General features: G+C 43.2%; 1 protein-coding gene across 2 annotated transcripts in view; it reads right to left on the bottom strand.

Annotated features, from left to right (window-relative positions):
• The window catches only part of EGFR (epidermal growth factor receptor), a 144,246-nt gene that overhangs the window by 44,412 nt on the left and 72,085 nt on the right, over positions 1–27,749 (bottom strand). The gene's annotated exons all lie outside the window — the stretch shown is intronic.

A 27,749-nucleotide genomic window follows, 5' to 3' on the forward strand; every position in this document is an offset into this window, starting at 1 on the left:
AAAGAAAAAACCACCACAGACAAGACCCAGAAACTCTGCACTCATCCAGTCATTCCCTGGGCTATCCCTACATAGTAAAAATTAAAACACCTCTGAGTTATGCTAATACAGAGGAAAGGAGAACGGCACAGAAGGCAACGCAGTAAAAAACTTCACACCACTTTCCAGGTGGAAAGCTTCAGCCCAACTTTGCTCCTCAGTGGGAGCAAAAGGAGGCCGTCATCTCATCATCGCTATAATGCAACCCCAGCCTGACCTCATGGCTTTCCAGAACACACTGAAAGAATTGCATTCTTTTAACTTGGAGAAAATAATAAATGAAATTATAATTTTGTAGAGCCCTAATTCCTAGAAGCACCAGTCACAAACTGGAACAGCACTGTGTGGGGTGCTGTAAAGCAAATAACAAAGACTCTTGACAAAGCTGGAAATCAGTTTTGGAGCTAGTGACATAAGACAACACCCGTTGAAGATTCACTGAACAATTGATGCTTTATTAGTAGAAAAAATAACTTCATAAGCAGTGATAAAAACACACATCACTCATCAAAATCATTCGCTGAACATGAGTTACTTCTCAGCACAGTCATCACCATTAAGGAGCTACAGTGATAACATTAAATACCCTTTGTCCATGTTTAAAGCAAGGCCATTCACTCACATCCCTCCGTTATTTCTCATTATACATCTAGATAAACGTTATGGTGTTTGGGATCAGTGTGGCAACTGCTAGTAAACGGGGACAGTTTAACAAGGGCTGTGACTACACCGTCTAAGCTGCTTGTTACTACATGAGCCTCAAGTGTAGAAAACGACCCTTTTTACATGTCTTGAATTTCTGTAACAGATGAGAAATTTCTAAGCAGGATTTTCTGTTCCAGTTTAAAACTTAACTGTTCCAATGTGTTCATGCTTAAAATCTGCATTTGACTTCTTCTGCCTCAAGTATGAGGACCACAAGTTATCAGCCAGAGTTACAGGAGGGGTCTCATTCTGTCACATCTTGAAGGCAGAAAGTTAGAAATATTGTCTTGAGAAACACAGACTTTTTCACTGCTTACTAGGTCAAGGCTGACGCAGCAGGCAGAGGGCATGGTTACTCCTGTGCTTCTCCATCTCCCATGGGGCTGCTCAGTGAACCATGCCAAAGAGTTGATCCAAGCGACAAATAATGCAGAACGATAAATAAATAAATTGACAGAGGGTATTTTTTGGTCAGGAAAGCTTGCTGATTTGGTTCACCATGGTGCCCCATAAACCACTGCATTGGAAACAGCTCCATGGACAGCGAGGAGGCAGGAGCAAATAGTCAAGAGGAGGAGATTGCCAGCTGTGAAGCTGCAGAGGGAAACCCAGACACAAAGAGCTCCAAAGAGGCTTCAGGTTGGTCCTCCAGGACCTACTTTCTTCTCCTGTTCTGTGAGTAGAGAGCACTTTGATGGCTCTCTACCAAAGGTGTCTTAAGCCACATGCAAAACCACTTGTCCCCTCCATCAGGCTCATCACATCGTCTACAGAAGATGTAAAGAAGATGTTAGTTAAGATTCAGAGAGCAAAAGAAAATAGGTTGCTTCTGTTAAGATCTCCACAGTATATGGCTAGCACCAGCCAGACCACCCTACAGGAGCTTTCCCCCTCGTGCACAGCTTTTTGTTTGCTCAAAGAGATGCAAGGCTAAATCCTTGTTTGCTGCAGAGAGATCTAAGTACACCCAAAAAGTGAACTTCACCACAGCAGTATTTACCAAATGAGAACCTGGGTCATAAGCAGTATATGCTGAGCAAATAAAACCCAAATCAAACAAAAGAAGCTAAACCCCTGCAGCAGTGTTACTGAACTCACGCAAAGGTGCTGAATAATTTTCCAACCAGAACGTTTGGAAAGAAAACGGCCTGCTTGCATCTGATGAATAACACCATTCCTGCAATTTCTTTGCTTATGAAAACTGAGTTCTGAAAAGATCCATGCTATAATTATCGGTATGTAACACCACAGTGTGGATGCCATTCTGGCCAGAGGCAAAAGCACAGACAATGTGGTGCTTGCCTCGCTCTGCCAAGCTTTAAGTAGGACGTGCATGCTTGAGTGGATGAATTATATTATGATTTAACCCCTCTTGAGCTGACCTCTTTGCCCTCCAAAGGATGGATTTTGATGCCACATACATGCATTATGTACTTTCATTTCAATGTGTAGCAAAACCAGCACTACCCAGGTTCAGGAGTCGGTGGTGGGTATGGATACTTAGATGGAACTGCTGAGGGCTGTGGGACTATGTACCACATAATGTGTGTCCCATGTGGACACTTACACATGGCTGCAGCACATTTTAGCTATAAAGGAGAGTAAAAAAAACCAGAGAAGTTTCCAGATGAAATCCAGGGTAAGAATGTCCCTGACCAGCAGAAAAGCTGAGATCCAGAACTGAACTTCAGGGCACAGGCTGATCCCTAAAAGATGAAAGGCTTTGGTCTTATCTGTATTGTTAATATAATAAAAACACAGCCACTCTGGAAAGTTCTGACACAGAGAGGGTGTCCCAGGAGGCCGCTGCTGGCAGCAGCAGTGCAGGGTTGGGTGCCCTGGATACTAAAATCCTCTATCCCCAGACATGCTTGCTCTCCTTCTCTGCCTCAAATTTGTCCTTAAAGGAATATTTCTAGGTGATGCAAATGGGTTCACCCTCTGCAACCCTCTACTCCTTCGCCTTTTTTTTTCTCCTGCAGCCCAAAGAAGGGGAGTGAAACCAAAGCATTTCCTAAATGGCATTTTCCACGAGTGATGGCAGGGAGACAGACTGCATCCGCCCAGCCGTAACGCTACGCGACACTGTTCTCCCAAATCCATATAAGCCCAGATTAAATGAAGTGGTCTCTGCAGCAATTGCCCTGATACAAGTGAAATCTGTTTTCATTTTTTCCCCCCAGAAAATCTGATTACTGAAGCCCCAATCCTGTCATGCGTATTTGTCCCAGACTGGAGAAAAACCCAGGAGAATGCTTTGAAACCATATTATCCCCAATCCCCAGATCATGAGCTGCTTCTGCCCGTGCCCAGCCTGTGTAAGTCTCCCTGCAGCTCTGACAGACACATCAAAACAACAACTCGCAAAGGCAATTTCAGAGACACGCAAGGCCATTTCCACGCTTCACGTATCACTTATAACTCTATACGCCCTGGCTTAATAAGTTTATATACTTTCACTGCATGTTTTCCAGCCATTATTGACAATGATGCAAAACGTGCAGACAAGAGATTTGTTTAATCTGCCCACACATTTATAAGTGTTCCTCTCTCCTCACTCATTGGCAGCAATTTTACTTTTGATTTTTTTAGGCATTTCATGGAAGAGCAGCACCTTCCTGGTCCAGACACAAAGCTGCCTCTGAAGGCCAGGGGAGACAACGGCACTTGGTGTCCTACCATCAGTGCTGCCCACAACCAATTCACCTCAACCAGAGCGTGGGGAAAAAAAACCTTTCAAGTGAACTGGAATAATTTTGTAAGAAATACCATTCGACATGGGTCTGTATGGGCAATCACACCATCCCAAAACCCTGCCCCTCGCACCCCCTGGGTCAGCCCTGCACAACACGTGGGGGACCCTGGCCATGCCCTGCGCCTCCACACTCCTCCCTAGGAGAAAAACTGTTCCCCCCTTACAAGGGGACCTTCACCTAATGAGGTCTCAGAAATTAAATGAAGATCCTCGTGTCATTCAAGCACAGATCTGTACATCAGATATAAGGGCAGGTCCTGTACGTCAGGCATTCTTTTTAACTGATCTCTAAGCATTCCCTTATAGCTGTCGAGCAGCTCCACATAACCTAGCTAGTACTGGTTCTAGCTAATCAAACTAATCAAACTAATGGCATTTAAACTTTCAAGGAGGTACTAGAGCAGACAGGACATTTGTCATCACTACTAAGCTAATTTCTGTTAGAAAGAGAAAGAGCCATGCAATGCTTTCCCTAACGAAAACAGGGTATGAAATGTTAGAGGGAGGGAAAAGAAAGCGACATTTCCTTATACATGATCAACCATTTAAATAGAAATACTTTAATGTAAAACATTGTGAAAACCAGCCTGATGTGGCTGCACCGAGTCCCTGCTCAAACAGTGCGGTTTAGAGTAATGTAGTTACTGAGACTAACTCCAACTTTTAGACACGCTGGGAACAAAACGATGACAGAGCTCTAAAAAACACTCAGATGGAAACTGTAATTGCAAAAGTGACCCCAAACTAACACCATAGTGGAGAAAAAGAATATGCCTTAAGGGAAAGCTTTCCCAGGTGGTTTCTTATTTCTATTTACTTGACAAAAGCGACTTTTCCAGCTAAATCCAATTTTAAGTTTCCCTTGCTCTGGTTAGGAGGGGAGACCTGCCCTCCGATGGCAAAAGTCACACCCCAATTGCTGATGCATGCCTTCACCTGAAAGAATAAATGATTATATACAAACCAACTTGATCCTGAATGAAGACCTCTCCAAAGCCAGAGCATTTCTGACACCAAGGGATTCAGCCTTATTAATTCCCTAGGGTGTTTTTTTTGCCTTCTCAATATCATTTAGTAATATGTCTATTTTTCTTCTCTGTTGTCATTATTTAAATCAGCATGTATCTTCATTAATCCTCCAGATTAAGGCCAGACTGGGACATGCTGAAACCAGTCTTTCTCCCGGCTTCAATGCAAACTGGATGGGGGATTAAATTCTTCTCTCACGGATGTAAATTTGGAGCAACTACAATGACATGGCCCAGAGTTTGAGCTTTCCCCTCTAAACACCTTAGGATACAACTGTGGGAGGGATACCGATATTTTCTGTAAATACCAGCAGAATTTCAAAGAAATGGGAACTGTCACCTTGCAATTTTCTGTAGTTTGGGATAAGGTCGATTTCTAAAGGTGAATGACAGATCGTAATCTTTGGAGAGGGTGTTTCCAGTGGGGTACTGAAAAATAACCCAGTTTTAGATCAGTTTTCTTCTGATGGCTTTGCCAGGGGTCTGTAAGAAGACATCAAATCACCGCTGAGGATGCCTGCAAGTGACACAAACATCGCCAGGGTCCTAAATAATGAAGAGGGACAGGTGACCTGCACAGGCTGGTTTGTATAATTTAGGAAAATAAGCCCTCTGAACAATATTTATTTGAAATAGAGCCAAAGGCAAGGGCTTACATCAAAGCCTGCAGAACACATACCAGACAGAAAACAGGGAGCTGGGATGCAATTGCCCTGAGAAGGACTTGGGGATAATAAGAGGTGACCAGTGCACTGCTTGACGCAACAGAAAACTGCAGCCACTGGGTGCATCAACAGGAAAATGCTGAGGGAGGGAGGCAGGAGTTGGCACTAATAACTGGCGGTGCCCCGGCACAGCCAAGAGCGGTGGCATCTGCACTAGAAGGCTCTCCTCTCCCGGCAAAGCAGGTGCCCAAGGGCACCAGGATGCTCCACCCGGGCTTCAACCCTTCTCCAAGCTGCATTTCAGCCCCTGTCCCCACCACATGGCCCACAGCTACTGCAGTATGACTTTGCCTTGAGTTTTGCAGGCTATTTATTGAGAGCGGTGGCTGGAAGGTCAAGCTCCCCAAGATGTCCTCACCAGTGGCTGGGGTGCTGCTGCCCACTGGCACCCTTCGATGAGGCTGCTATAAAGGAAACCAAGTGCTTGCATGGGGCTTTCTCTGTTGAGCTGTTGCTCAAGGTCAGTGGCCAGGCCTATCGCAAGTGCAATCACCAACGAACTCAAATAATGAGCTGTTCTATGATTTCTTAGGGAGGAAAACCCAAGAATAAGCAAATATCATATCTATCAACTGCTATGCAAACATATGCACACATATATACACAGATGATAACAGTTTATACATTTTATATATACCACTTAATAAATTTTGTACAGAAAACCACACAGGCACCTTCCCCCTTGTTTTTTAACCTTTTTAACAGGAACTCAGGCCACACCGACTGAGTTACTTGAAGTCAACATCAACTTTGAGGTCCCCCCGCCAGAAGTCTCTCCATGTGAGCCCAACGGAGCAGGGCGACGAGCTTGGCCCTACAAATCTATCAAGACCAGGATGGGCAAAAAGTGATGAGTTAACACCATAGCTTGTCATTTTTAGGCCCGCGGTTCCCTGCGTACAGCAAAGAGACTGAAGGTGGATGCTCTAAGGTGCAAAAGGCAGCTCTTCAAGTCAAGACAACCTTCAAGACAACCCCAAACAAGACCATGCAAGGGGCAAAAGACCCCAGTGTCAGTCCCAGCAGGCTCTGTACCCTCTGATGGTTTCCCCCACTGGGAAAACAAGTGGATGACAACAGATACGTGAGCTTGTGCTCTGCGATCTCAAAAAATTACATTCTTCATTGTTGTTTGTTCTGGCAACATCTATGGAGCAGCAGGATTTTATAGCACAATAAAAAGAAACTGAAGATGTGTGCCCATGAAAATGTGGGACTGGTTTCTAGTTACATCAGTACTGAATTGTTTAAAATTGTTTCAAAATGAGTTAATTTGAGAAATGAGATTTAAAAGCATTGAACTACACCGTGAACATTTTACCACGTGGGATTTCTTCAGACACTGTAATTGCATATTTTCATTTGTGCCTTCCAATGAAAAGAAACCAAATGTTTTTTTTTAATTTATATTAAATCAAGTCTTATGTCGAAATAAGCCGTGGTGCTCATACATGTACTTCTGAATCCCTTGAGGTGTAAATTCTATGTGAGCACTCACACACTGACTCAAAAAGGGCAAGAGAAACAACTTACATCTGATTCCAAGTAGAAGACTAAAAGCTTGCTATTACAAATGGAACACATTATTTTTTTTTACCAATAAAAATATATATATATACACACATACACATATATACGTAGCTCTCCCAGATGACTAGACTGACATCTCTAGAGACTGCAATATATCTGGAAAACTGCTGAAAACACAACAGCAACCATGCAAGTTGTGTTCACTGCCTTGAACCACGCATGCCCACCTCCACGATAACCACGTCTCCTTCTGCGTGCAGCTCTGCCCACTGAAGTCATGGCAATTGTTGCCAGCAACCACAGGGGATGCTGCATCAAGCCTCACTGCATGATGCTTCCTCCAAAGCTGGTCCATAGCAAGTTCCAGCCTCATACTGATTCAAGTCAGAAAGCTACAGAAAGAAGGATTTATACCCCAAAATTCCCCAGGAGACATCTTGTCCCTTAGGAATGAGATTGTCTTCTCGAGCCAGGTTAAAACAAGACAAAAAATGCAGACAGGACTAAGATAAACAGTATTTGCTGCTTCAAACAATAAAGGTACTGTTAAGTTATCTCTACTAACGTTGCAAACGTCCTGTCAACTAACTACAAAGAACAAGTAAAAGCCGATAAAAAGCTTTAAAAGCTTGTCTCCAGCTTCATGGGAACGAATGCTACGGTTAACACTTCCATTAGGGCTCCCAGCAGAAATTTGGGTATTTGCACACATTCACAAGCAAGTTCATACACGCTGCTGGGTTTGAAAAGCCTCCAATAACATTTAAGTTTAAAAGGAATAGCTGAAGAACACATTAAATGTAAACGAGCTCTGCATCACCTTCTGATCTTCATTTAAGCCTTGACTAAAACCCAGTGGAAAGACTGCTATTGAAACCAATGGGATCTGAATCAAGCTCTTATTTAACTTAATTTAACTGTGTGAAATTCAATAAATGAGGTAAATAGACTTTCTACCGCCCTTTTTTTCTGGAAGGAGGCAAACTACAATTACGTTTTGAAAGCACAGCTAAAAAAGCCACAAAGTGATTTAACAGCACCTGGGTAAGTTTTGAAGATGGAGACCAATTTATCTTCAAAAGTCTGGGAAGAAAAAAACATTGAATTTAGCCGTCAGTACTCCAAATGTTGCATGTCACAGCAAGTGCACTGCTTTTACAGTCGGTCTTATTTAGCAATAGGGAATGTCAGCCACGTTTAATGCCAGATTTTAGTTCTGTGAAGAATGTAAACAAGTTTGAACATTTTAAAAAGTCCTTGAAATGCACAATTACAGTACGCTACATGCTGTTCAAACTCTGTAAAACTCCCTCTCCATCTCTTGATTTGCACGGCTAACCTCGGCCAGGCAACCTGAGCTTGAAGGCAGGCAGCCTTCCTCATGCTATTTCACCCTCTTCAGCAAAGCAACTGCTCCGTGGCTTAGTACTGAGCCCAGAAATTCTGCAACCTGAACTCTGGAAATATAATGTTATACCAGATAAACCTCTGCTAATGCTCTCAGAGTTGTACCTTCATAATACCCATTTGCACGGGTCCCAGAAAATGAGGTGATGGAGTTTATCTCTTTTTTTTTTGATTGGTTTTAGAATAGGGCCTAGGCCCAGGTTTTATTTCTCTCTGACCTTGCCAAAATAGACCTTCCACAGCCTCGTGTTTCTTTTTCCCCAGTTCTTTAAAATAAACTTTCCCGATTCTACGTAAAGTATTTTGAGGCCCATACATGCAAAGGGCTGCACAAAGCCTGTAAACCAACCGTTACTGAGACAGACTTCTGAGGGCCCCTTATTTATCTCTTGTCTTTGAAAACATTAATAAAAGAAACATATTAACAAACGGGTTTTCTTTCCTGAAAAGAACAAAAGTACAGGTTTGTCAAAAGCCAAGACATCATCCTGTACTAAAAAAGTCTTTTCAGGTCAAATCATTAATTCAAATACACTCAGAGTCTGTGGCTGTGTAAAATCATCATGAAGACGACTGCAGCTGCTAAATTTGATTTTGTAACTCCTTTGTCCCCAAAGTTTGAGGGACGTTACCAGCTTCATCTTCCTCATGGACCTGTTCTAAGCAACGAGGCTGGCAAAACACCATGCAGCTTTCTCAAACACTAAAAAACCCACATGCAAATATGAACATCCAGAAGGTGACATGCAGATAAGGATTTAAAAAAAAATCCACTCTTACATAAATGCCACAAACCTGCTTTAATGCATTCCACTCCCTGCAGAAGAAGTTGCCGAAAGTTTCTCCATCAGTGCAGTGAACGGGGGGAATAAACATCCCCTTGTACACAAAAAGCTGGTAAATTAGCTACAGCCTAAGGTACAGCACAGAATGTAAAAATGATATCGGCAGCAGTCTGTTTGACTTTTGTTGTGAGAAGTTTCTTTAGCAAAAGAATTAAAATCACGTTCTGGCACATCTCCGGTACAGCGTGAGGAGGTGCCACGTTTTTGCCTAGCCTGTTTCTTACATGGAAATTCAAAGAAAGAAAGACTTGGTGGAGTAGCAAGCTGTGAAGAAATTAAAGGCAAGCAATGTTAAGATTTGAGATCCATTGCTCCAACAATTTGCATGCTTGAATCTTTAAGCTTTCAAAGACTTTTACTGAGTACTAAAAATATCAGGAAAAAAAAAATTATGCAAGGCAGGCACTTACGAACCTCATTTAAAAAAAAAAAAAAATCATCACATTTAGTTTTCCACAACATGACATTAACTTCGGAAGGATCTGGCTTGGGCCACTGCGTCCCTGAAAGTTTCCAAAATTGCAAAACTGAGCAAATCTGCACGTCACCCCACCGACCCTCCCGCTCCATTGCGAAGCTGCTCCCTGAGTTAAGTAACTTCTGATAAGCCTTACTAAAACCAGAGCCATCTTATCTGGGAAAAATGACACCTAGCAAGTTTTTAAAGCCGTAGGCCTGTCTGGCTGCCTTTGATGGGTTTGCCAGTCTCCCATCGCTATCTGTCGCTCCATGGAGGAGCTGCAGCAGCTCTGGGGAGCCCAGCAAACCACCTAGCTGCAAGCGATGAAACGCCACCAGCTCCAGAGAACAGAGTGGCTTTGTGTTTTAGCAGCTTTGTGCTGCCCTTGTCTTCACCCCCCTGCCCCAAACAAGCTGGAAAAGAAATATTCCTCCTGAACAAAGCAAGCTATTTCTTCCATGGGTTAGGAAATAAATTTTGCAGTGCTGGATGGAGGTAGACATCAGAACTGGCTTTTGAAAAATCTCCTCTTTAAGATGGATCAATACTGCCCAAGCAAGGATGGAAGTTATGCCACTGAAAAGTAAAGTTTCCAAACCTCCTATGCCGTCGTGAAGGAACTTTCTGAAGGAACAAGAGCACAAGGTTTGCTCCAAACACCAAATTACCATGTTGGTATCAATGCAGCATTGGGGTATTTCAAGTCTGTCTCACTCCAGAATGACTTCGCTTACTGGCATGGGGCTGCAGTACCCTGAAGCAGTCTCCTCATTATTAAGCAGAACGCAACACAGCCTTAAAAATAATAGCGGTAACATAAAAAAAAAAAGAAAGATAGTCTTAGAAGAGACAGAAACCAGCTGCTGGTAGATGCATTACATCCTCACTCAGCTTACAAGCTCCCAAAAGGTTCTGGTACACGAGCTGAGAAAACCTATGGGAAAATCTAGCTTGTGATCTGAATATGTTATACAGCTATGGGATGTCTCTGCTGTCACCAGGTCTGCTTTTACGTGGCAGCCTGCGATAGAAGGGGTTTGTGTTTTAGCTCTCAGATCTCGTAACAAAAATTATGGAGTGCTTTAAGAGCTCTGCCAAAATCAGTTTCCATTAAAAGTCTCAAAGCAGTCTATGGAAAGTTTCTGCTAACTGAACTCTCCCAATAAATGGCAACACAGTTTATCCTTGAGGGAAGAAGCTCTGTCAGTGTGCATCTATTCCAGATAATGTGCTACTAACACAACCCAGAAAAGAAAATGTGGGTCCAAGAGTAACTCCAATGTGGGTTTTAGGGCGTTGCTCTTCTCTCTGCATGTTGGAGCTGACAGTTGCACAGAGGAGTCCCACAACTCTTGCAACTGCACTTCACGTGATGTGACTGCAAGATGTCACATCACATGCTGCAGGACATAGAGACACAGCTAAGTACTGGTCTTCTGAAACCTCAGGACTGAGCTCGTATCCTCAAGAGGAAGCAATCCTGCCCAGAACTGTGGGGATGCTCATAAACAGCAAACACAGTCCTACCTGCTCCTAATCACGTGTGTCTTCAAGCATGCAAAATTGTCTGCTCTTCTTTTTCCATTTAATTGCCTTTATCTCAAAATTCGGCTTTCCGTCAGCAAGGTAGAACATATTTTATGCTTCAAGAACAAAAAACTCATATGGTGGAAAATCTGCCTTGGCCTACATCAGTGACCATGATGATGTTGCTGAATCTCTGATGGCAATACTGCTGCTTCTGAAACTTCTGCTTTGCTCCATTCTTTTTGGTGTGAAGCTCTTTTGTAGACCCAAACTCGGCTATAAGTAATCACACCCTACACCACAGAACTGGAAGGACACCTCTTGATGGAAAGCTTTTCATCGTGGTCATTACGTAGAAACTTGCCGAGGGGTAGCAGGATTTCAAAAGCAGTGAGTAAATATGCACATTTCTCAGACAGAGCACTGGAAACTTGTTTTTTGCCTGTATTTTAGTAGAGGGATGTTATTAGGTCTCTGTGGTTGTTACTGCAAAAGTGCATTATCTCATTAATTCCAAGGCATCATCTAAAGTGCTTCCTCACCAGTGATCTTCAACCTGTGCTCTGCATCTCCCTGGGAGTCCCTGGACTATTTTCATGCCCATGAAAGGTAAATAATGAAAAGCAGGCTCAGATTCACTAGACAGAGGTCTGTGCCACATCTCCCTTAGAAATACTGTAGGTGCCTGCACATTGAGCAAGTCTGGAAACCACTGGTGTGCACAATCCCACTCCACATGTACTGTGAACTCCTTCAAAGCAAATCGTTCCACTGCCTTCCCCCTCACTGCATTGAATACACGCACACACACATATATATTTTTAATATATGTAATATATTAAGTGGCCTCTGGAAGCCACTGTAAGTCTACCTGAAGTATTTAAAAGTGAGACTAAACTTGTAATTCTTGGGCTTGGAAGATAAGTATAAATTCTTATTTCGTAGATGAAGAGAATACACATGCCTAATTATGATTAAAAATAGAAAAGCGAATGTGGGAAATTAATAACTTAGTTGCTAGAATGTCTGCTCTGCTCCATTTAACCATCGCAAGCCCCCGGCGTCCCCGCTCGCTGACCCCATCAATCCTCCCCACGAAGGCACGTGGCTGCAGAGCTACCACTGATGCACTGGGGCAGTCCCACTCCCACCAAGGCACCTCCACTCCCACGGAGTTAAGCTGGCCAGAGAAAAGCACGTTTTATTCTCAAAAGGGCATTGTCAGGCAGTTTTTCTTTGCCAGATAGTGCTAGATGTTCTTTATCCCATTTTAATACATCTCTCGTTCAGGAAACACATGCACAAGCAGGCTGCAGAGGCAAGGTGAGACTTAAATTTGCAACAGTGGAAATCAGCAATAGGTGATTTAATTTATACAGAGCAATTAAAGTATAAACACCCCTCTAATTGTATAATGAAAATCCCTATGCTGAGGACACAGCGTGCTAGGAAGTGCTCTGGAACAGTTTCAGAAAGCAGAAGAGAGACTCGATGTATTTTATAGCTATAGATGACACTAACACACACGGCTGTGAGTGAAAATCAACGCTGTCCCCATTTCCACAGGAGTTTATCGTCACATAACCCAGACGCTATGACATGAAAAGCTTCTCTCCTTGTTCAACAATTGCTTGGAAAAAAAGGAAGGCGGAAACTACATGTTTTTTTTTTTAATGTTCTCCTATGACAAACGCCCAAATTAGAAAGTGCAATAATTACTACTTAGCACTAGTCTGGAACAGTGTGTCCCTAAATAAAGTAGCCAGCATATTTATCAGTGACTTGAAAATGTACTTTATGCTCCATGGCACAACACTGGGACTCAAAGCAAAGCGTGAATTCTTCAGCCAGTGTTTTTTCCTCTAGAGTCATGCTCCCATCTTGATTAATAAAAAATAAAAGTTTTTTTTATTTTTTTTTTGTTTTGTTTTTTTTTTTTTTGAGGAAAACGCAGGATTTTCTTTAGTTCTGTTATGAGGTGAGGTATTTACTACTGCACACATGCTACAAATATATGACAGAGCAATAAAGACTATTTAATAGCCTGGGAATCTCTTGCTCAAGAGGGCTAAGAGGTCAAAAGTTACAACGCAAGCTTATGATATGGCTTTGACACATAACGTGCTTTCTGAGAGCCTCCTAATTGCAGCAGAGCTTTGGATTTCGCAATCATACCAATATTCCTGAAGACTGAGGTATTTCTCAAAGTGATTCACTCACATGGGATGTTAAAAACCAACACTTCCTCTGACCACCTTAGTTAGCGCAGAGTGCCTTAATGAATGTGTACCCTAAGTGGCCACGGATGGCTAACGAGGTATTTCCCCTCCCGGAAGGGCCAAAGGGACCGTAGCAGGGATATAACATGCAAAGAGGTCAAGCAGAGTCAGTATGTACTTTTGAGTTCTGCGCAACTTTATCTAACTCTTATGCCATTTCTTAGTATCCTCCAATTCTACTTAAATACCATCTGGACCTTCCTCTTCCTTCTCAGTATCTCTCAGCTCTCCATCATGAAACGTCACTGGGACAAACCTACGTCCTACACCAAGATCTTCAATGAAAATATTTAATTAGACACGTACCGAGAACAAACCTTAAGGACACCCAGTAGACACCTGTCTCCAGAGCTTTTCTGATACAATCTCTTGTGTCTTCTTATCAGCTCTTCATGCAAATTTAAACTCTTCTACTAAACTTCACCTCCTTTAAGATACGTATAAACTTCCACCATTTCATTATTTTACTTGGGTTACTGAAGTCCAAGTAATTTTGTCCCTAAAATAAAACAAAAGCAAAAACCCAACCATCTCAACAAGAAAGACAACCTGGTAGGACTGATCTTTGCTAACACAACTAAAGCTTTTGACTATTTTCCATTTAATTTAACTTTAATTTTCCTTCAGAAGACTTTCTGAAGCTGAGTGTGGTCTCAAAGGCAGAATAAAGGTTCTATAGCTGTGTGGCTTTCTTCATTCCTTGAAAATACGGGGACCTCACTTTATTGCACAGGCGTGTAGATTCATGATTGCCTGATGACAGATTAAATTGCTTGCTTTTTAAAGACAGTATTTATTACTCCTCCTAAACTACACGTAACAGGAGCTTGACCCAGGTATGCTGTGACTGGGGAGTGATGGGAAAACTGGAGATGATTAAGTGAAGACTTAAGCTTGTGAAATTCCATCAAGAATTACTTTCCTACAGATACTCTTCTGGCCACGCACCTTCTACTGTACACTTAAACATCCCGTGTGTCTCCAGGATCATGTAACACATTTCATGGTGCCAAAATCCAACCTGACACAATCTAGAGTTAACCTCCGATGCATTTCTTTCTTAATCAATGCAACTTTCTGGCATTCACACCCTTTGCAGAGAAATAAGGAAGGTTCATCTTTTAAAACCAAGTTAATTTTTAAGGGGAAATATGATTAAAAAACAACCAGACAGTCATACCTATGTCACTGAGGCTCTATGAGCTGTACCTGATAAATCACCCGTCTGCACTGCCTCAGAAAATACCCAGTGCTGCCTCCCGCACACCTTGTTTGTAAAGCTCTGTTTACTTACCTGTCACTGTTTGGCTAACTATTAACCACAATTAACCTGATGGAGTTTTTTTTCCAAACAAACCAAATATTTATCAGAAAAACAAAACTTATTCAGTAAGTCAAATGCAAATGTTGTTTCAGGCCGGGTCAGAGAGGTCAGGGGGAGCAATAAGGCTCTATTTCCACATGCAGTAGTTTGCTCATTATTGCAAATTAGAGGGAGATAAGGGGAAGATCGGAACCATAATTTTCTGTTCATTATTGGCTTTCTTAAAAAGTATGATTTGGACGGTGGTATGTAATCCACTTCCATGTTGCAGGGAGAAAAAAAACTATTTTCAAGACTGGTTGATGAAAACATTTTAGGGGCTATACCTGTGACACAGCCTTGCTGCTCTGAGACACCACTCTCACGTGTGGTCAATACTCTCCTCTCCCTGCGTTTAAAAATCACCAGAAATTAAAGGAGGTAACCCCAACTTTTATACTAACGGTGCCAAAAGCAGACCAGGCTACAGCTGAAATAAAAAAATGTGAGAGACTTTAACGTGATACCGTAAGCGCTGGCAGATGGATCTGCTCCTGCCTTTCTCGGGGGGTGGAGGTGTCCAGCAGACGTTGCAGACATCTTACAATAAAACATTTCACTTTTCCCAGACGGTGCTCTCCTGTTCGAGGATGTTTGTGAAACCGTGCTGCCAAATCTGTGATCTCACAAACTTTTCCACAGCGATAACGTAAACAGTGAGCAGTGATTTATCTGTAGGATCAAGCTGCGTTAAAAGGGGAACGTGAAAAAAATGTGCATTTGAAGACATTCTCTCCCCTGAGGGAGGAGGAAAGATCATGTATAAAATGAACCACATGCCCCAGACTTACGGGAATTGGGGCTTTTCTTTTTGTGCTTTCTGAAAACCCATGTCAAATTCAATTAATTGAAACAATTACAAAATAAAAAGTCCTTTTTGTTAATTGAATTAACCCTGCCTTATCTCTTAATAAAGCAAATTTGTAAGATTTCCACGACAGACCATTAATAATATTGTCCATCACCCACTGAGCTTCCAGCCTTCCTTTTAAACTCGCAGATGATGGCTTTCTCAGGGACAATCCGATTTTGCTCTTAGTTACATCTACATCAAAACAGAAGCAATACCACTGAATGGGGTAAAATTATTCCAGATTTCTGTCTCTCACACAGCCAGCACGGAGTATGAACGGTTTAAAGACAATCCAGTTAATTAAATCCAAATTCATTATACTTTTAAAAGTTATGAGCGCGAAGAAAAATTAGTCTTAGTCTCATTGCTATGAAGCACTATAAAAACTCCTTAAATTCAAGATGAGTGTGCTCATACATTGTACCAGTGAGGCTACAGCAGAAAGGAGAGTAACTTTCCTAACTTAGATAATTGGTTGGTCTGGAGTTTTGATTAGATGGTCCTTCCAGTAAGAAGTTATCCTTTAAGAAGGCAGCAGCCCTGAATTCCCCCTCATATTTCCTTAATGGCTTTCACATTTTATTTTCTCTGCTGCAGTCAAAACAAGCCCTTTGGCAGCCATATCTTCCTGCACTCCGCAGCCTGTGCGACCACTCTTATCCCACCAAAGGCATCTGGGACTACGTTCTCTCCTGGATGAAAGCGAGAGCATCTGCCTTCACCATCGAAATGAAATCCTCCTTATTTTTGCAGAGCTCTCAGGGCCCTGGTTTAAGTACTGGGAGGGGAGGGAGAGGAGTGTGGCCAGCTCCCTGTCCCACCATCCATGCCTTGCCCTGGTGCCTCTCCTTCCCTGCTCCAAAAACCTGCCCCTGGGTTTACAGCAGCCAGCACTGTTTAAAAGCACCACATGATCAGAAAGTGCTTTCTAATCTTTGCTTTCCTCCTTAGAATGGATGCTCAAATGAGTCCAAAAAGTGATAAAACTGCCCATAATGTAAACGACCACGTAGTTTATCACGTAGCCTGGTACCACGCAAAGCTGGGCAGCATTGTGTGGGGAAACAAGCGCGTCAGAAAGGATAAACTCTGCCCTAACACGTGCTACTCTGAAGGCCAAACGAGCATCAACATCTCAAAAGCACAGGGAAAAATGACAATCTTGCAAATCTTGGTTCGTCGTTCGTTTTGGAACGCAACCCCCCTCCCCAAAACTAGGACATGGTATTGGAGAGTCGGAAGTCTGGAAAGATAAATGTTCCCATCACCAATAGCAGGGTCGTTCCCCTTCTGATCAGTCACTGATCATCCAGAAACCCTCAAAAGCAAAATCCTTTTGCCTTGTTTATCTGTGCCATCCAAAACCATTTGCAAGCTGAAAATCAGGGCTCTAACACGCTCAGAGTAAATTTACCCAGAGTAAATTTAATAACTAACAGCAGAGTTACTGTTTGTTAATGCGTGGGGCCTTGTGCCTTATCGCTTTATTAAAACGTCTACATGTATTTATCCACTTTCAGGAGGTGTTTAATCTCCTCTGTGACCATTAATAGTGAATACCTGCCAATATTTGACAGTACAAAGTGCTAGGCACTAGTGAAGTGCCAATTTCCAGGGGCCATGAGTACAAACTCCCTTGTGAACAGACAAAAAAAAAACCCAACCAAAAAAACCAACCTAGATTATTTAGTTATACAACTTGAATGAAAATAAATAAATAAATAAACCCCATCACAGATAACAACAGAAAAATATGCAAAAAATTAAGGCAGACATATCGTAGGATGTATTTTACTTTTAGTAAAATACATTTACTAATAATATACATTTAGTAAAATACCACAGAATCACAGAATCAACCAGGTTGGAAGAGACCTCTGGGATCATCGAGTCCAACCATTGCCCTGACACCACCCTGGCATCTAGACCATGGCACTAAGTGCCACGGAAGCATGGAAGCAGGGTAACCAAACCAGCCGGGACACGGGATGGCGTTGGCTTTCCCACCCACAGGTACAGCCCTGCTCCGCCGCTGCTGGCCGCTACCCAGCGTGGCACTGGGAATTTGGTAGGACAAAACCCCTCCTCAACCAATACGTTGCATCTCATTATTAATCAGAATTACGCCCAGTGAGGGACAAGGGAGCTACATGTCAGGTATTACCCAAGATTTACTGCTGCTGGTACCACTCACGTACAGCTTACGAGGCCAAACAGGAATTACTCACAGGATTTGGTGTGACACACTGTTTTACTATGAAGAAACATGGGTCACTTTGGTCCACTTGATGCCAAAGCCTGAGGAAGTCTGAAGTCAGTGCAAGTTATTGCTTCTCCAGGCTTCTCCGAAACGCATGCTAGAGCCATTTAGGTGCCCCTGGGGACACCAACACCTCCGCCACCGCCAGCTCCACCACCCTGGTGTCCCTCCTTGCCGGGGCGGTACCAGCCAGGAGGCAAGCAGGGCGAGAAGAGAGTAACAGCATATAAATCCCGCAGGGGTCTTGCACAGGCTTACCACCCACCTCTGTCCTCCCTCAGAAACAAAGCAAATTATAGCATGTGGGGATGATTTGCAGAGCTGATCAAGGCTGCTAATTGTCAAAGGGGCTCCAAGGTCCAAAGGGGCATAGCTGACATTACACCAGGTATAATGTGAATTTTCCTGCAGAGCATGGTTCAGTTCCCTTCTTATTTCCAGTGCTACAACAATGAAAGTTGAAATGCTTTGCAAAATGCTCCATCTAGAATAATTTTTACTGACTGACAGTATGAGGGGGGTACCACAAGCCACGTGCTTGGGGTTATTAAACCAAATTCTGCTCTCACTTCAAGCTACCCTCTGACTTGCAGAGATAAAGAAACGGGGCAGGACACAGCGGTAACAGGCACAATAAATGCAGTTATGTGTGCCCTGAAGCAAACACATCTCCCCAAACTGCCTGCCATGGGAAACTACCCCAGTGATTCAGCCCAGCGTTTCACATCATGTCCTTGGCCTGCAGCGCTGGCAGGAACACCCGAGGGGTTTTCCCTATGCTCAAGCCTTCCTGGAGACAGGGTTCTCTGGACACAGCCTGAAATATGCAAGGCAGTGCTTATCCAGACCCACATTTTACGGCCCAATTCCAGGACTGCCTGAAAAAATCAGGTAACTTCAGCTTTTTTGCCATGCAAAGAAAAAAAAAAACTGCATTAGGGAACATGAGCAAGGGCAGAGTTAAGAAGGTTTCAAAGTATGATTGATCCACACGTGAACGTGAGAGTATTTCTTTAAATCTCTGCTCTTTTTCTTGATCATCTGCATAAATGGCAAAGGTAATATTCTCAGGAAGACTGACTCACCTGGGAAAAAGCAAGAGCTCCCACTTATTCTTCTCAGACCTGTCCCTTCTTGCTTTGCAGCTTATTACTTGTAAAGAAGAGAACGACTATTAACCAATAGATACCATGTGCATCTACCCCACCTTCCTTTTTAAAGTCATCTGAGATCACCTGCTTTTTTTTTCCCCTCAAAGATGCACAGCTGAGCCCATCTCAGCACACAGAAGGGGCTTTGCATGAGCTGTGGCAAGATTAATCTTTTTTTTTTTTTTCTTTCTCAGTACTGCCATAAACCTGTCTGCTTCCCCATCCCTTCTGCTTTCTAAAGTTATTTTATGGATTAAAAGTTACTGAAACCAAAAACTGATTCTTGGAATTTGGGGGGAAAAAAACTTGCTCCTAAAAATTTACAATTTTTTAGCAACTTTTCCTTTCCTTTTTGCAAATTATCAGAGCTCACTGCTGGCACCAGCACATGAACCCGTCTGCAATGCCACGTGTAATATTAATGAAAATACCTTTAAAAATGCAAATTATTCCTGACCCATTAATTGCAAAGGGCCAGCACCTGCAGCTCTCTGCAGCAGGGATTGCCCCTGCCAGCCCTTGAAGAGCCTAAATCCAACACAGCTGCCCACAGCGATGGGATGGGAATTTGGTGGCAGTCAAAGCTGTGGTGGTGACCCAGTGAGAGCATTTTAATTCACACAGGAGGGTATAGCAGGGAAGGGGACAGCAAGCTGCCTCCACCTCTTCTTTTTCTCTTGCAGGCAGATGCAATTTTCAGTCTTTTGTGGAGTGAACAGAAAGTCGTCGTTTAGTTACCGGGAGAGGTTTATGTGCTGATGTTCTGTATATTTACAGAGTCTTTAAATATTTTTCTTAGCTCCCAAACAGTCCATCCTGCCTGCCGGTGACTTGCTGCAGGGCCCCACAGATCTGTCTGGTAGGCACAAGGGGGAAAGAAGGTGACTTTATTTTGTGTCCTTTTTTTCTAACAAAACCACTCATGCCAGCTCTTCTCCAATTAAAGTAGAATTTCAGCGGGGAAGGTTTGGGTACAAGGGGTGGTTATTCCCGTTCTCTCTGCCTCGTGTTTACCAGGAGGGGCAGAATCACACAGAAACTAAGCAGTTTACACAACACCTGAAATAACAGGATTTGTGCTGGTTTAACTCTATAGGAGTTCGTGACTCGCTAGCAATGATAACACACTTCAAATAGAAACATTCAGCCCCGTTTTTTCAGTTTAGCAGCCTAGCCTAGCAGGGGGGGTCCAAGCTGCCATCCCTCTATTAATATCTTTTCAATAATTAGCTGCTTCTCACGGTTTTCCCTTTTATTTCGTGCCAGAAAGCAAGCCTTTCCATGAACGACCTACCAAACGAGCACGCTACTATTTTAAAGTGTCTGTGTTCGCAATGTGAACTGCTCTGTGTAAACAATGAGATCTTCCCTTGCCTTGAGTGAACCAGATGTTTCAGGAAAAAAAAAACCCTCAATCCTCCCCACAGTTATGGCAGAGAAGAGGTTCTTCCACCAAACCGACTGATGGACTTTTATCACTGGTGGAACAGCTCCTTCCACAGGAGCTCTTTATTTAGTATTTGCAATGATAATTTCCAATGGCAACACGCTGGACTTTGAGATGACTGAGACACCATCTTACAGTGTTTCACCTCGTTAGAGAGAAATCGGTGTTCGGTGTGTTATTAAAAGATTGCATTTAATTAGCCAACGAAAAAAACCCAACGCAGCCCTGTATGACTTCCAAAGCAGCAAACGTCTACATGAATTTTTTCCTCTTTCTCTCAGGAATCAAAGTTCAATTTCCCACTAAGGTGACATAACTTTCATTTTCTGAGGTAAATACTCCTGTGCTTGGCTCCTGACTCCCTTTATTGTTAAAAGACAATCTCAGAATTACACCACCGAGAAATGAACTCGCCCTCTCCTCTGTCTTAATAAGAAAAATTGATTGTGGGTAATTGTGTTGTCTGTAAAAAGCCAGTGTAGATGCAAAATGTTCGTGGCCAAGCTCAAATTATCTTTCAGATGATGGACGTGAATACTGAAATTGGGCTTCAATGCTGAAGGCAAGCGTTTGATTTTATTCTCTGCCTAGAAAACCTAAGAGCTGAATACTTGCTACTGCTTAAGAAATTAAAATCCTGATGAAATGAATTGAACGTGGTCAGGTACCAGAAAAGCACGGAGGCATTGCACTGCAGGCTCTACATCTTGTCAGTCATCAGTCAAGTTTTTTTTTCTCCTGTTTTCTAACAGGTTGACTCAAGGACCCCAAGGAATCCTAGTTCCAGATGTGTTTATACTTCCAGCTTTTCGTCCTGGTGTCCTCAGAACAGCACAAATGAAAACCAGAACCCCTATAACGAGGGATCTAAACAAAAAATACAAACACGGTCTGCATCAAAGAGCTTGGGCTATAGGATCCCCAGTTTCTTCAAAGTACTGCTGCTGGAGCTATCCTGCATACAGCTATTGTTAATGCAGTTAAACTGCTCAGCCAGAAAGGATATGGCCTGTTTAAGTAAAAGTCCTCGACTTACAGAGACAGGGACATGCCCCAGGGCTCAGACGAGTTGGAAGGAGACACGCTTCTGCACCGGGCTTGGGAGGAGACAACTTGGGACCACCGCACCTCTTCACACCATGGCTGCAACTCCTCCAATCCTTTCCTTCCCCCTCCTCCCCAAACTCTAGGAAGCAGCCATTGCAGGCATCTCATCTAAAGCTGAGATAAATCCAAACGCATCCATTTCTCCTGGTCTTGAAGGACAGGTCACCTGCTGGACAGCCTTTACATGGTGGCAACCATTACGTTGCCTTCTGTCAGTGAGGCTTCAGTGCCTAATAACTGAAAAGAAATCCTGAAGAGCTGTCAAACTGGTTGTCAAACCAACATTGCTGTCATCTGTTTACGGTCATTACTTAGTGTGTATCATCAGTTATAAAAGAACAGCATCATAAATGTAGAAAACTAGCAACACGCTGAATGATTCAAATCCCTCCTCCAATCACGATACTTAAGTCTCTCCATAGCGTCCGCTCTGCTACTGGACAGGCCCAAACCGTAGCCTGAAGGTCAACGGCTCCAGTTTCTGCTAGGCCAGGATGAGAAGCCCTTTCCAGACTTGCCTGAAACAGGGTTCTGCCAGATCTCTGCTTCTGGAAGGGGGCACAGCATCAAAATGGCCAAGTCTGCCTAATGTCCAACCAAGCTGATCAAACCATAACTTGCTGGAAAATCTGATTGGAATTCCAGAGTCTGGGCAGTGGAACAACTTTGCTGAAATGTGTGCTCCCAGACACAGTATTCCTAGCAGGGTTGCAAGGGTTACCTTCAAAACCAGAAACACTCCTTCCCATCACTCATATTACACACAAAAAAGCACATTTCTGGCACTGTTTGAAATATAAATTTGAAAAGAAAGTTCACATCCTGTTGGCATGCAAAAATTACTTGTAGGCAGTAGACTACGTAGCCTATTAAAAAGCTCCCCAAATGGCCCTAGAATTGATGAACAGGCAATCATTTGCTTTTCCAAAGCATTTCCAAGCGGGTAAACATGACCTTTTGTTCGCAAGGAAAACCAGAAGTTGCCTCTACCATCCTGCTGCCTTTCACTTCACTCTGCAGTACCCAGGGGATCTTCACAGTATTCTCCTCTGTCCTGTATATTAGAAGTTCAGCTGAAATCTTTTCTGCCTAAACTTAATGAAAAATACAGGACGATAAAAATCCTTTCTCCCCCCACTCACTATCAAATAACTTTCTGGAAGGCACTGAAAGTGATAATGAATACACCAGGCTTTCTAATATGTTCTGTTTCCTAGACTGGGTAGGGCTTTTATGTTAATACTCTTCGTATTAAACCCGGATGGATTTAATATAAGGACAAGCAACAAGAAAAAGCATATTGGAATAGGGATAGCAAAAGGGTAGGATGCTGTAGTATGAGGACAGGGTGCCTTTTTGTGCTCTCCAACTACACTTGGTGGTTTGGGACCACGTAAGTTAAAAAGGCCCTACGGTGCACTTCCAGCTGTGGTACGTTTTTATCATTAAAGATTGTTAAAGACACTTAAAGATTCTATTAAAATCCCAAATCGATGAGACTGCTGTTATCAACACAATTACTTAAATAGCAGAATCTGCCCAGAATGAGATCTGCACCTCTTTTGGATCCCAGACACACTAGTGACAACTTTGGGGTTGAAGATCTGCTTATATTTTCTGGCAGTTTCCCCCAGAAAACTCCTTTGCCAAAATTTTACGATCACCTTATATCTTCAGACACAATACAATTGCAAAAGGAGGAGAACAGGCTTTAATATTAAAATATTGTGAAAATCTGCATGCACAAAAAGTTCTTCAAAGGTTGTTTCCATCCTTTCTCAAAGTTTGAGCTATAGAGAGGTCATCGTGAAAAAGGCCTCCTAAGCTCCTAAGGCCTCCACTAGGCCCATTCGAGAGCTACAACGCAAATTGCTATCAAAGAACACAATCTTTTCTGGCCCTGCTAATGCTATTTGCAGACTAGACTGAACTGCTATGATATGCTAAATGCCTGTCTGAGTTTGTCATGACTTAGCACCCAGCAAAATTAAACAGTAAATACGAGCTCCCTTAAGGTTCGGGTTCTACAGATAGTAGCGTGTCATTTTGACTCTTATTGCAATGCATGAACTACGATATTGAGCACAACCGGTTCTCTCATGCCAAGTAACAAGGGTAGAATTAACTTCCAAGAGTCTCACCAGACATGTATTTAAATATACACACAACAGCTTCATAGCTGCACTTCATCTTACATACAGCCAAGATCCCAACGACTTCAGAAGAGCAGAATTAGGCACAATATATGCTGAGCAACAAAGTGACACCCATATACAAAAGCTAAGCATCTTTCCTGAGCTTTTAACACTATTAATCTTGAAAAATGCATTCACAGAAAGTCCAATAATTCTGCTTATAAAGTAGCTGGTTGTAAGAAGTACATCTAGTGTGTACCTCTGTTATGAGTTTCAGCTTCAAATTGTTTTCCTAAGTTGCCTTCTTCATAACGGCTTAGCACAGAACTCACGTACTTACACATCTGTTCTAAAAGCAGTTATTCTAAAAACAGGCTCCAAACAGAAAATAAATTTAAAATAGTGATTTTAAAGAACATCAATGAACTCTGCACACACAGCTGATTTTTCCCCCTATTTTCTATTTAAATGTCTATTGCTGCAGCAAATCCCTCACACTCTTTCAAGACACTTGATACTTCACTCAGTAGTACTGATGAAGCATTAAGAGCAACAAAATGTTAACTATAAACAAAAATGTCCTGTTCTTCTTCGGCCCTTCACTAGAAGAGCCAAAATGCTCAATTCTGAGACAGGTGTTATCCTTTTTTTCAAGAAGAACAACTAGATCAAAGTTCAGAGACTTTGAGGATGCTGAAGAAAAACAGGCTGCAGATCAGTCAACTGCTGTTAACCCAATGCGTTTTCTCTCTCATACTGGCCTGGAGAAAATAATAAACAATTGGTTTAGGACCAACATTCCTTTCATGCATCAGATCAGCTCTTCTTTTATCTTGCTGGGAAGCGGAAAAAAAAAACCCCAACCCCTAGATAGACAAATTACAACAAATGTTCTTACAAGATACCTCTGATATAATTGTTTGCTGAAAACATCTGTACAACCAAATACAGTCCCTGTGTGCAAAACCCAGCTGAGATCTCACAGTCTCATGACCATGATGTCATCCTTCACAAATGGAAACGTACATCTATACAAAGTTCTTGAAGCAATCAAAATTCAATTTACAACTAAAGGAGACATAAAAGGGAAATTTTCTGGCAGATCAGTCTCCATGATTTATTAGGCAAGAAGGCTTCCTTGCTGCTTGGGACCTTCAGCTTGGGAAAGCTGCTTAGTTGTGTGCACTACAGGTAGAGCATAACAGGGCTCTCCAAGCAAACCACCACCAGCACCATAAGCTGTGAGGTCTGACGCTCCCCAAAAAATAGAGGGGAAGGTCAGTACACAGAGTTTTTAACCAGGCGTGATTGCCTGTTGCTTAAACGAAGGGCTGAAGCATCTGCAGCGCTTTAAGAAGCAGTATCTTGTGGAGTGACACGGTGGTTTTACTGGAAAAAGTGAGACCTGTGCTTAAGTGCATGTAGAAGCCTCTGGACCAGCCCCTCCTTATCTGAGCATCACGCCATTAAACCTAACACACGTACAGTCGCTTTTCATAAAGCCTGACCTTTAAAAACAAGCGGGTGGTATTAGACAACAAACACCAACAAAATACTCAGTGCTACGGAGGGATAAAGGAGAAAATCCTCTGCCCAAGGGAAGGTCAGGCTTCAGGACTGGAAGGTAGTGCCACCTGCCTCAGTATACCTCGTGGGCCACCAGCATGGCCCCAGTTGACCAGTTTATAACATTTCCTTTCTAATAGAAAAGCCACAGACCACATTCTGTGGCCTTACGAGCCACCAAGACATCTACAAATCCCTGCAGCAACCAGGGAGGGACGGGTCTCCCTCTGAAGAGCGTGCCATGTGGAATGTGCTGGTAAGGGAAGAAGTCTCTTCGGTTCACGGACACCCTGCCCTCCCCAGCACTCCTTTGGGCTTCACACGTGCAGCATGGATGGTGGATCCTGGCACCGACTCCACAGGGCACATCCCACCTCAGGCAGAATCTCCAGTCTCATTGTATTTCCTGCCAACCAGCAAAAATTAGGCATACTCCAATACCTCATTAATTTTGCACTTGATACCATGTTGGAACATGGGGAGACCATGCTCTTAGACCTCCCTTCACAACAATTCGGGGGCAAAAAAGGCTCCAGGCTTTCCCCTGCTGCAGTAGCTGGTAATGCAGCTGCTGAACACCCACTGCATTAGCAGCGTAAGGACAGTCCGACGTGCCTGGTCAATCCAAGTGGCAGGAGTTGAGCCTGCATGTGGTGGGAGAAGCCAAAGGAAAAAGCAACACAAACAAAACCTCACCCCACGCCCCCTGATTTCCTCCTTCTAAACAGAACCATAACAAACCAGATGTGCATGTTATTGCCTTTCTCCGGAAAAAAAACAACTTGTATTGCAGTTTTTCCTTCTTCCTTGTCACACAAGTCCAAAAAAACGTGGCAAAAAGAAACATCATGAGCAGTTCCCTCAAGAACGAAGGAGAGAGATGCTTAGAAATATAATATATACTGAGTACAAAGACTGCTGGATGCCAAGAAAAAAGGTGTATTTCCAGGAAACCCAAGAGAACTCATCCTCTTATTTCACCTCTGATGGCTTAGCCTCCACTGATCAGCTTCCGCATGGGGGGATTGGTCTTTCTTGCTGTTATTCTAGAACTATGAAACAGGACAGCATAAGGCTTTGACTCAGGCACGACAACGGAGATAATGCAATTAGCCAAATATTTGTATAGGAAAATGACGGAAGCTTTGTAGCTCAGCTGCATGATGATGGGGAATGAATAGCAAAGAGGCTGGCAAAAGGACCCCAGGGTTGCTTCTCCTCACCACCCAGAGGGAAGAGGAGCATTTACAGGACAGGACACATATGCGACCTACCCTAAAATCTAACTGAACTCCTTCCCCCTACTCTGATTGTAGAATAAGCAACAAGCCAGTCTTGTACAAGGCACGCTAGAAGCCTGACCTGAGGGCTTCAACGGCACTTAAAGGCTGCAGAGCCTTGCTCAAACCGCACAGTGGATTCTAGCTTTGAAGAAAACAGAGCACCCATCTAGTTGCTGAGCATCTTATTAGTTTTAGGCTCAGAGTTGAGCAGCCCCTCCAAATCATCAGTCCAACCACAAAACAAACTCCCCGAGTTTACACAGGGAACACGAACCTGTCCCCTGACTCAAAACCAACCTTCACGCGTGCCTGATGCTGAAGACGATGGAAGGAGGAAGCACCCGCTGTGCTCTATAACTTGGTTTAGCCATAGCTCACAATAGCTCGTGCGATAGGAACACTGAAGACAGGCAGCTGGGCATCCTCCTCCTTCTTGCCACCTCCCAGGAGCCAGTCAAGTCCTCTTCCTTCTCGCCACCTCTCGGGAGTTTTGAATCCACTGCCAAACCCATCCTTGGGAGCGAGTGTATTCATTAACCTTTAGGAAAATGCCTCGCCAGATGAACTAAGTCAGGTGACATTTTATAGGCAGCGAGTGATTTTCCAGGAACGTTTCAGTACTCGTTAGTAATAGACTTGGATAAAATTTCAGCGTTGCTCCTAAGGCTTAGAGCTGGAAGGAGAAATGAGCACACTCGCACGATGAGGAATGGGAAACAAGCAGCACCAGTCTCCCCCTCCGCTGCAGAGAGTAGCATTTCCTCTGAAGGACCACAGATGAGGAGCTCTGGCGTACATTAGGAAATACATATGTTTTTATTTTCTAGCAGCCCTAGCCTATTATTCCCTAAAAGTTTGAGGCCAAACCTTTTAAAGCATTAAGCTTTCATTCAGAATTCAAGCACAAAGAGACCAAACCAAGACTGAAAACCATTCCCATTTCTCTCCTTCCCCAGGGAATCTTCTCCCTATACCACGGGCTTCCCTCTTCAAAACCGCCATCCCCAGCCAGCCTCTGCCACCCTGTGATGGTCTCTACTGGGAAGCCGCCGACTTTTAACACCGCAATAACGCTTCCCCTTGACTGAGCTGCATGTGGGCAAAAGTCTTCACAGCTTATTCCTCTGACTATAAACCCTCTCCAGATAGGAAGGCTGCTCTCTCTGTTGGTGAAGAACCTGCTCTTAATTTATTTAAACTCAATTTACTCTAAATGAAGGCACGTTATGGCTGACAGATTTAAGATCTCAAACATTTCAGAGGAAGGATGTAGCTGTGCCTCTG

The sequence above is a fragment of the Nyctibius grandis genome, chromosome 3, assembly GCF_013368605.1.
Source record: "Nyctibius grandis isolate bNycGra1 chromosome 3, bNycGra1.pri, whole genome shotgun sequence".
NCBI lineage: Eukaryota > Metazoa > Chordata > Aves > Nyctibiiformes > Nyctibiidae > Nyctibius > Nyctibius grandis.